Consider the following 9,751-nt stretch of genomic DNA (forward strand, 5'->3'; position numbering starts at 1 on the left):
ACGGAGTGACAAATCTCAGTCTCGATTCATGCCAACCCAACAGACACTTTCGGAGATACCTGTAGTGTACCTTTATAGCCACCCAATTACGTTGTGATGTTTGGTACACCCAAAGCATTCCTACGGTATCCGGGAGTTGCACAATCTCATGGTCTAAGGAAATGATACTTGACATTAGAAAAGCTCTTAGCAAATGAACTACACGATCTTGTGCTATGCTTAGGATTGGGTCTTATCCATCACATCATTCTCCTAACGATGTGATCCCGTTATCAATGACATCTAATGTCCATGGACAGGAAACCATAACCATCTATTGATCAACGAGCTAGTCAACTATAGGCTCACTAGGGACATGTTGTGGTCTATGTGTTCACACATGTATTACGGTTTCCGGTCAATACAATTATAGTATGAACAACAGACAATTATCATGAACAAGGAAATATAATAATAACCATTTTATTATTGCCTCTAGGGCATATTTCCAACACGAATACTACCTTCCAATATATCAATCTTTACCTCTTGACCATTTCGAGACTCCTCGTCATGTCCATGATCTCATACGGGACTCCGAACAACCTCCGGTCACCAAAACACATAACTCATATAATACATATCGTCATCGAACGTTTTAAGCGTGCAGAGCCTACGGGTTCGAGAACTATGTAGACATGACCGAGACACCTCTCCGGTCAATAACCAATAGCGGAACCTGGATGCTCACATTGGTTCCTACATATTGTGCGAAGATCTTTATCGGTCGAGTTGTTATGTCAACATACGTTATTCCCTTTGTCAATGGTATGTTACTTGCCCGGGATTCGATCGTCGGTATCTTCATACCTAGTTCAATCTCGTTACCTGCAAGTCTCTTTACTCGTTCTGTAATGCATCATCCCGTAACTAACTCACTAGTCACATTGTTTGCAAGGCTTCATATGATGTGCATTACCGAGAGGGCACAGAGATACCTCTCCGATACTCGGAGTGGCAAATCCTAATCTCGATCTATGCCAACCCAACAAACACCTTCGAAGATACCTGTAGAGCATCTTTATAATCATCCAGTTATGTTGTGACGTTTGATAGCACACAAGGCATTTCTCCGATGTCTGGGAGTTGCATAATCTCATAGTCAGAGGAATATGTATTTGACATGAAGAAAGCAGTAGCAATAAAACTAAACAATCATTATGTTAAGCTAACGGATGGGTCTTGTCTATCACATCATTCTTCTAATGATGTGACCCCGTTCATCAAATGACAACGCATATCCATGGCTAGAAAACTTAACCATTTTTGATCAATGAGCTAGTCTAGTAGAGGCATACTAGGAACACGGTGTTTTGTCTATGTATTCACACATGTATCAAGTTTCCGGTTAATACAATTCTAGCATGAATAATAAACATTTATCATGAATAAAAAAAATATAAAATGACAATTTTATTATTGCCTCTAAGGCATATTTCCTTCAAAAATTATACGGGAATGATATATTTCTGTAGACTTGAGGTGAGATTGAGACTGGTTGATGGATCCTCTAAAATTAAGGCCCGCTTTGATTTGCAGGATTTTTAGAATGTAGGAATAAAAAAGTACATGATTTAAGTGGCATGCCCATTTCAATCCTATATGATTGGCCTAGAGTGTTTGTTGTCACAGAAAAACAGTGGAATTGTAAAAAGATGTTGAAATGGATCTTTGATTTCCAATGAGCTAGTGTCAAAACTCTTTTATATTATGGGACGGAGAGTGTAGTACATTTGATTTTATATGAAAAATCCTATAGAATTCAATCATGTGAATCAAACGCCCAACATATGAAAAAACTCTATGAAGTTTCTTTGAATCAAAGAAGCCCCGAGAGAGGCTTACAGGATCTGTGAAAGAGGTTTCTTTTGCCTCGACTCGCGTAAACATCGGTTATTTTACAGAGAGACAAGGAACTTGGAGTTGCTCTAAAAAAACAGGAAACGGGTGTGGCGGTAGTCACGACACAAGGCAGATGAATTGGGGAAGGAAACGCAATTCCGGATCCGTTCTTCTATCTCGGACCGGCCGATGGCGTCGGCGTCGGCGTCGGCGGCTTTGGAGAAGGCTCGGCAGCTGCTGGAGGAGGCGGCGGCCGAGTCGCTGCCGACGGAGCAGGTGGACGCGCTGCCCTCCGGGTTCTACGACGCCTTCCTGCTCTGCGGCATCCGCGTCCACGCCGTCGAGCCCGGCCGTCTCCTCTGCCACTTCACCGTCCCCGCCCGCCTCCTCGTGAGCCCTCCCTCCCTTCCTCCCTCCTCCGGCAGCGCGTCCCTGCTCAGTTCCTCCTCGGCGTTTGCTAATTACCATGGCATGGCACCCAAGCATAATTTCCCCATCTGTTCCACCTCCATTTGTATTCCCTCACAAATTTACTTTTCCTCACTGTAGCTGAATAACCAGTTAGCCTGCGCATACAGTTCCAGCATCCGATTTTAGAAGCCTGTCCCTTCCTTTTGCTGATGGTTGTGTTCGTTGTTGAGCAGAACTCGGGCAACTTCCTGCACGGCGGCGCGACCGCGTCGCTGGTTGACTTGGTGGGTACTGCTGTCTTCTACACGGCCGGGGCACAAACCAGGGCTCACCACTAGAGATGAACATCTCATACTTGGATGCTGCATTTTCGGATGTGAGTGGCTTTCTTGCCAAATTTAATTGGGTGGGAAATGAAATAATACACGCCGTTGGTTCATCGGCATTGGTCACTTAGCTCCATCGATCCACATGGGATGTTTTCTTGTACTACTTCCTAGTTATAATCCCCATGGCCCAACTACCACATGGAGTTACCCAAGTCTAAAAGTAAATTTACAGTGAAATGAACTCAAAGTTTTTTTTTGTTTTTGAGGGGGTGAAATGAGCTCATAAAGTTACATTATCAGAGAGCCAATAATTTGTAGTTCACACAATTGTACTCCACTCTGCTAGCACCAGGTAGAGATGCCACTGAACACCATAAATCATTGTTACGTGGCAAATTCCGTATCAGTTACCAGTTTTGGCGTATCAAGATTCGTTTAGTTTGTCAATTTTGTTAATAATGCTCTAGTGCTTGACCAAGTTGCGGTAGTTGTTGTTTTTATTCCGAAGTGCATGGATGACCATGTCAATCTTGACGCATTACTTGAGCTGTTGGAATATCGTGCTTCGCTTCTGAAGTTCTTGTGATTGTACAGTAACTATGAAATCATATGTTGCCATTTGCAGGAAGAGATTGATATCGAGGCCAAGGTTCTGCGTGCTGGAAAAGCAGTAGGAGTGGCCACTGTGGAACTGAAGAAGAAATCTGGCAAAATCATCGCTCAAGCCCGCTATTCCAAGTATCTTGGCGCATCTAGTAAACTGTGAAGGTGTCCTTGCCTTGTGAGCTGTAAGCCTGTAATTGCTCTTGTTTACTTGGCAATCTTAATGTAATGGAATAATGTTGCCTTGAAATGGAAAATATGGAAATTACTTCAGGAGTGTGCTACATACTGCATTACAAGGACCTTTGCATGCTTCATTGCAGAGTTGAAATAAAAATAGAATTATTTCTGCATACTGCCTGACAAAGGCACCACGAACATGAATAAGTCTGACTACCAAAGGCTGAAGGCAAGATACCTCCAGGGATCAAGGCTAATCCATTTAAATAGATAAAGTATTAATTTTGAAATATGACTCTGAGCCAGGTGTGAGTTCTACAATATTCTGATGTCCTAAGGCATCCTTGTCAAACTGATGATTCCTAGCATATCTGACATTCAACTACTTCCGTTTCCACTTGAAATCTGGTTATGCCCATCAGAAGTCTTTGGTCTTCAGCAAAAGTTATTCGGGCTGATATATGTTATGTGTAGATTATCAAACAACTCTCTGTTATCACTGTCCTCTCGCTGACTTGTTCTTCATCTGACCTCTTATTTCAATCAATACCTAAGGTCATTAAAATGGTGAACAGGGAGCCCTTATAATTATCTAAAAGTAATTTTCAGCAGAAATTATTGTACGCTAAAGACAGATCTTCCATTTGGATATTTTTTTACCATGGCTGTCTCTGTTGTCTCCTAGGTCATCGGTGACAGGGCTAGCAGAGTTATCTCTCTTGTTATCGGCCATACTACAGGGTGACTAGGCACCCAAGCCAAGCTAGGAATGGTGCTCTATATGTTAATCAAGATTGTAACTGTAGTGGAGGAGGCCAAAGGGAGGCAGATCACCAACTACAGCACCTTGGAGTGGCTCTCAGAGCTCATCCACAGATTGTACCATGATCCTTACCTGCTCCATCCTGGATGTATCAAACAACAGATCAATCGAGTCCATTGGTGTTCATGATGAGGATGACATCAACAACAAGGTGCCAACATATCCCCATTGGTTTGTTCTCATTGTCGTCTTCTAATCCTGCAAAGCATTTATGGGTTACTGCAAGCACCACGAAAGATCCTATTGTCCCATGGTGATAGCTTTGAAGAGATCAACGGTGTTGTAGAACATTTAGAGAGGGAGCTGCGCACCGATATGTTTGTCACTGAGCACCAACATTTATGCAGATTTTCAGATGTTTAGCCGGCATATCGGAAGGGGGCGAGTAATCAATTTCCTCCTGTACAGAAACCACTTTTCTGAAAGAAAACTGGATGTTCTTCAAATTATCAGACATATTGGAGTTGGAAAGAGCACCCTCATGCAGCACGCTTGTGATGATGCAAGAGTTCGTAACTGGTACAGTTGGCGCATAGCGTTGAGAAGTAGTATCTGTAGCTGCCAGTTCTTGGCACGACAGTAGTGATACAGGTACAGGCAAAAGCAGTTGCAAAAAGAAAGAAGTCCTTCAATCTGCTTTGGTATGAAATTTGTTAGCTTTTGGAAAAGCCTTTGCTGTAAGTCCAGCTCGTTTGGAAGCAGGCAACCATTTGTACCGAAGGACTATTTGGAACAAGTAAAAGAAGAGGTCTCTAAGAGGATGCGATGCTGAAATGAAAGGACAGTAGAAAACAGCACAAAACTGGACATCAGACAATATAAGATTCAGTACAAAATATCTCTACATACTAGATAAGGAAACACTGATCAGCACACAGAATTCCTATACATAAGGTTTAGTTCCCCAACAACACGGGGTTCCCGATGATTGAAATGTGTGGATCCTGATGAACTGTTTCGCCCACTTACAGTGCAATGAGCGTTGTAGTCCAGGCAAAAGAATGACATAACTGACCTGCACAACAACACTTTTGCATTTCGAACATCCGCACTCCAGCTTTCTTGGTCTGCTGCTGCTGCATCAGGGCTTGGCAGAAGCATATCATGCAACCTGGCAAACTCGGGCTGTGTCGAGGAGAGCGGTTTCTTGGATATAATCAGCTGGCGCATCTTTACGTGACTTGGCAGCAGATTTTCTGCCAAATCTGCTATGTACCCAAGGCCATCACCCAACAATGACAGGTCCCCAATGTTGCTTCTCAGGATCTTACACCAGAGCTGTAGATTTGGATGGGCTTTCAGCACCCCTCCAACAATCTTCGCGCCGAAGAATGATCCATTTAGCTTCCTTGCAATGGCTTTGCCTACCGCCAGCAGCCTCGGGTTCTCCTCGATGTCTGTGGCTGCAAAGGCATGAGCCTTGAAGAAGAACCAGTACTCTGGGTGTGGCAAAACTTTCAGCTTGATCGGCTCCACTGTCCCCATGCTGGCTGCGACACGCCTGTTGTTGGTGGTGAGTATGATCTTGCTCCCCTGTTTCTGTTTGGTGTGTCTCAGGCTCGGCAAGAGCTCATCCAGCTGCTGCTTCTTGTGCATGTCAACGTCCTCAAACACCATCAGGAACCGCTTCTTGCGGAAATTCTCGTTGAGCACTTGCAGTGGATGATAAAGCTTTCCAGACCCTCCGATCACATGTTTTGATTTCAGAACAACAGTTGCTCCACCCGTCGCCATAGCGTAGGTAGATGAGAAATTAAACAACATAATTATTGGGAAGCGGTTGCGCAGCCTGGCATCATCGCAGACGTGCTGCACCAAGGTAGTTTTCCCAGCTCCAATGTCACCAACAATTGGGAGCAAAGGCAGGTTCCCCGTGATGCATGGACCGCTGTCGTCAAGCAAGAAGTTGATGATCCTTTCTTTTTCGACATGTCTGCCGAACATCTGCCCGTCCACAAATATGTTGGTAGCCAAAGGGCGGCGGATCCGCCTGCAGCCTTGCAGGAGCATCATGAACTCCCGGAGATCACCAGATATGCTTTGCAAGCTCTCTAGCACCGTGTCGATCTCATCGACACCGGCGTCATGGCGAGACAGTATGCACTCCACGGTGCTCGTGGCGACACGCACGCGCTTTGCAGGATTAAACAAGGACAGAGAGAAAGGCTGTGCTGCTGGTACCTTGCCACCATGCCCGTCTTCAAGCTCCGGCTCTCCACACCTGATCGTGTCGAGCAGATAACGACCCTGGTGCACACCGTCGTTGAGCTCCGAGAGCCACTTGAGGGCCACATGGTTTGTGATGTGCCTCCCTTTGGCCTCCTCCACCACGCTGTGAATCCTGACAAGCATAGGACTTATCTTCTGCAGCTTGATGCTGGTGCTCTGTTGGTCGCTGAAGCGGCCGGCGAGAAGCGAGATCACCCTGCCCACCATGTCGCCGACGACCGCCGAGAAGATGGCCTCCGCCATGGTATGTTTCTTACCAGCAGATCTTGGAATGTTTCAGGGTAAATTCTATGGATGGGTCATGTAGTGGTGCTTACAGGTCACCATTTTTGACAATATCGTCTCACCTGTGACGTTTGATTGCTCAAAAAGTCAAGGTGAGCACCAATAGTTGGGTGGTATGGTCCTTAGCAGGATAGCGACTTCAAAGACTTTGGTGCTCTGGCTTTATATGACACCAGAAGTCTGCAACACTTGTTTTCTAAAGCACTACATATAAATACTCAGTGCTTTCTTAAGAAAAGAAAATCAATGATGCGCGACGTAGGTACTACAGAGAAAATTGTCTCTTCTCTTCAGTTGGTCTACTGACCAACGCTGAAAGGAGTTTGAATGGGGATCTGGTGAGGCAACTCGTTTGAGATGGCCACCATTTCTGATGGGTATCTAACTTGTGTGAGGAGGCCGCCAGTTACGACCGTCTGTAGAAATGTGTCTTACTTAGCTGCTGGTGTAATTCAGCTGTGCCATAATATCTCCGAATTTAAGAACCGCTGGAAGCGTGTGTGTCATTTTGGTTGCTTGAATTGATCCTACAAGTTTTTAAGCTAGTTCGAAGTTGAAAAACTTAGAAGAGAAAAATGCAGAGATAACGAGTTATTATATACGACACCGAAAATTAGACCTCATGAATCTGGGCATCCACAATATGAGAGGGTTGAATCTGTCCCTCTTGGTTTCCTGGATAAGACGGTGCCAACTAGTACCTCTGTACCAAAATATAAGACGTTTTTGCAGTTCAATTTAAACTGCAAAAGCGTCTTATATTTTGGTATGGAGGGAGTAGATGATAAAAGAATTTGGAAACAGTAATTGATTTCAAGTATAACATGCATACTCCTAACCTGTTTCTGCTGTAGAGAAGAGCAGGCCTCTCCTTTTTCGACAGGGGTTATGGTAAAAGTATGTGTTTGGTATGGAGGGACACTGGTTTGGGAATTCCAGCTTGGCCATTCGATTTTTCCATATAGAACCTCATATCACTATAAATGAGGCCTGAGATGGTGTTGATCTGAAACTCTCCTTTAGGAAAGGTTTTGATCACAAAATGATGCAATAATGGAATGATCTCTTGCAAATTGTTTCTCACATCAGGTGATTGAGGACCTTGACCGAATGGTGTGAAGATGCGGGAAATCCAATTCGGCTCTTGTGAGCATATGCTCTTGCCCACCAAAAATGTTTGTTGCAAATGTAAAAACAAATTGAAAAAATTAGATGTGTTCTTTGTCACACCCAAATGCTACCTGCAAATTTTTAGTGAAAAATCTTGAGCATTTTGAGCTGTGCGAAAAAAACAAATCAGACGCCAAATGTTACACTTAATTTTGTTTTTTTACCGACGAAGTACCGCTATCCCGTTCCGCATGAAAGTTGTCAAGCACACTTGTTAGACTTAGATGAACATCCATACCAAAAAAATCAGATATTTAAAATTTTATTTACTATTTGTTTTTGAATTTACTATTCATCAGGGAGCATATGCTCCCAAGAGCCAAAACGGCCCTCTTCGGCACAATTTAGGAGTGTATAGTTCCCAGTCTTTATATGCAGTTATCAATTGAAAGTGGTGACAGGATTTAGGTTCATTGCACAACAGACAACTTTTATCAATAATGAAAAAAATAGTTATATAATGTGGCAAATAAAATACTAAATATACATATATAATAAAAACATAGTTATTTTCGAAAGTGTTCACTTTTTTGACAAACTGAAACCTACTTAATATTCATACTCCCTCTCCAAAATAAGTGTCTCAAGGTTAGTGCAATTTTGTACCAAAGTTAGTTTAAAGTCGAGACACTTATTTTGAGACGGAGGGAGTATCATGTTAACCAGAGGACCCACAAAGAGTACAACCTGATAGAAAAAATAAAGAACAAAGAAAAGAGAAAATTACGCCGGTGTCTTCGTGACACGCGCGTCCAAGAAAGCCCCTATTCCTCGCCTTCAGCGAGTTACACTCCCGACTAGCTGAAGGGGGCGAACGATATGGTCGGCCCACGCACGAGCGAGGCCAAAGCCTGTTTTTCTGTCTTTTTACGTTCTGTGTTTTCATTTTTTCTTTTATTTTTGTACTTTATTGTTTACTTTAAAATATTCTAAATATATATATTGCCAAAAGCACTCTTCGAAAAACATTTAAAAATGTTGAACACGTATTTAAGAAATGTTGAACAAGTATTTGAAAAATATTGAACAAGTATTTGAGAAATGTTGAACAAGTATCAAAAAATATTTGATCATGTATGTAAAAATGTTGAACAAGTATTTTAAAAAAGTTTGAACAAGTATTTGAAATGTTGAACAAGTATTTGAAGAATGTTGAAAAAGTATTTGAAATTTTTGAACAAATATTTGAAAAAATGTTGATCATGTATATAAAAATGTTGAACAAGTATTTGAAAAATATTGAATAAGTATTAAAAAAATATTGATCATGTAAATAAAAATGTGGAATGCAAATAAAAAAGAAACAAAGATAAAAAAAACCAAAAACACCAAAGGAAAAAGAAAATGGAAAAAAGCCTGATGGCAGAAAAAAAAAGATGGAAGCCGACTAAGAAAAAGAACGAAGAAAACAAAAAAGCAAACGAAAACCAAAAAAGAGACTAAGAAAACAAAATGAAAATAGAGAAAATATAAAAAAAGTGAAAAGAGAGAAAAAACAAAGAAAATCGATGTCAAAACAAAAATCGAAATGATAACGCCCACACGTTACCATGACATGAAAAACTGCTCACCAGGGATAATTTAGCTAAGAGGCAAGAGATTGTTGATGAAAGTTGCCTGTTGTGCAGTGAACCTGAATCCTGGCACCACTTGTTTTCCGGTTTGGCATTGATGCATTATATTTGCCAAAAAATCTGTGAGATGCTTGGATTCAATAATCTGTCTATTGAATACCGTATTGCGTCAAGTAATTCGGGACGGAGGGAGTATGAGTCTGTGGCTAACTCTGGCTTTGCAATAAGAAAACACGCTGTAAGTAATAGTAATATGATTATGTCTG

The 9,751-nt window shown here is 42.2% G+C and overlaps 2 pseudogenes; one reads left to right on the plus strand and one right to left on the minus strand.

Annotated features, from left to right (window-relative positions):
- The first annotated feature begins 1,939 nt into the window (after window positions 1-1,939).
- On the plus strand, window positions 1,940-3,497 carry LOC123141705 (acyl-coenzyme A thioesterase 13-like; annotated as a pseudogene).
- Window positions 3,498-4,479: 982 nt separating this feature from the next.
- LOC123141715 (putative disease resistance protein RGA1) lies at window positions 4,480-6,846 on the minus strand (annotated as a pseudogene).
- Window positions 6,847-9,751: the final 2,905 nt, after the last annotated feature.

Source organism: Triticum aestivum, chromosome 1B (assembly GCF_018294505.1).
Source record: "Triticum aestivum cultivar Chinese Spring chromosome 1B, IWGSC CS RefSeq v2.1, whole genome shotgun sequence".
Lineage (NCBI taxonomy): Eukaryota > Viridiplantae > Streptophyta > Magnoliopsida > Poales > Poaceae > Triticum > Triticum aestivum.